Raw genomic sequence first — 1,863 nt, forward strand, 5'->3', positions numbered from 1 at the left:
AGAGAGAGAGAGAGAGAGCAGTGTTTGTGGGCGTGGTTAACTAAGAAAGGTGATGGACGGAGGGAGGAAGAGGGCAAAGTAACGTGGGTTTTTCGTTCAAGGCAAGTGCAAGTTGCACACATTGCAGAGCACCAGAGGGTGGGGCCATATACATATATACACATATGTGTATATGTATATATATATATATATATATACATATATAACATATATATATACATTTATATATATATATGTATACACATATATATACACACACATATATATATATATATATATACACATACATATATATATACACAAACATACCTATATTATATATATATATATTGAGACATTCTGACAGGTTGATGTAAGCGGAATAGGAAACACAGGAGTCTTAGTCTTGAGTTTATTCCTGACTAGTTTCGCAGGTATGCTTTTTCAAAGGAATATGTGTACAAACGGGCTGTGGGCATTATATACATGGGGTGGACCTCACCACCTCTCCGAGTTACCATTATTACCATCATTATTATTATTACTTTCATTATCTTTATTATTATTATTGTTATTATTATTGTTACTATTTAAATATTTAATTAATTTTTCGTTTTTATTATCATTGTTTTCACTATTATTGTCATAATTACTATTAATAATTTTTATTTCTTGGTTATTAGTATTATCATTTTTATTTTGTTATTATTATCACTTTTATTTTATTGTTATTATTTCCTGTATTGCTACTATAATATTTGTTATTATTGTCAATATTATTATTTAAATATTAATAATTTCTTTGGTATTAGTGTTATCATATTTAATTGTAAAAATGTCTTCATTGTTACGTGAGCCACAATGTGATGTTCACATTCGCCACCAACTATGGTAACTCGGAGAGGTGGTGAGGTCCACCCCATGTATATAATGCCCACAGCCCGTTTGTACACATATTCCTTTGAAAAAGCATACCTGCGAAACTAGTCAGGAATAAACTCAAGACTAAGACTCCTGTGTTTCCTATTCCGCTTACATCATATATATATATATATATATATGTGTGTGTGTGTATTTTTTCAGCTTAGGCTAATAGAATATATTCAGCTAAGAAAACGGACCTCAATTTGAAAAATATCCTAAACAGACCCACCGGCTGAAAAAAATTGTAATTTGTTGATGAATTGAAGGAATGTACAACACACAAGCACATCAACGTACATTTTACGCACATTTACACACACACACGTGCACCGTATATTGTATATACACACAACAGATATCATATATATCACCAATGACATCCTACAGACGGGGCTCTACGAGCATAAGTCTTAGCCTGTATATACAGTAATTAATGCATCACACACACACATACACATATAATCTAAGGTTACAACTAATATAAATGCAAACTGGACCATATATGTATAAATTTGATTTTGTATGTTACAATTAGGTGAATACAAAATTATATATACACAGTCACACGTACACTCTGTATGACTGTTGGTATAAATTATAAAAATATTCTCGTTTCCTGTATATTGCAATTTAACAAATACACAAAAACAACCACATTTTTCAGAGTGTGTGTGTGTGTGTGTGTGTGTGTGTGTGTGAGAGAGAGAGAGAGAGAGAGAGAGAGAGGGGGGGGGGAGTAGGCGTGGCCATGGAAAGCGAGGCGATCTACGCCTCTCCCCACCGCCGCCGCCACCACCACCACCACCACACACTATCAACACCCCAACTATATACCACTTCAACCACCATCACCGCCCCAGTTGTAATGTTATAATGTGGTTCTATTTCTATATTGAGACTATGACACATTTTCTGCCATCTACTATATCTCCAACAAGCATTTTGCTATTCGTCAGTACA

This window comes from Oratosquilla oratoria, chromosome 8, assembly GCF_046742065.1.
Source record: "Oratosquilla oratoria isolate Oo_2021 chromosome 8, ASM4674206v1, whole genome shotgun sequence".
NCBI classification, from domain to species: domain Eukaryota; kingdom Metazoa; phylum Arthropoda; class Malacostraca; order Stomatopoda; family Squillidae; genus Oratosquilla; species Oratosquilla oratoria.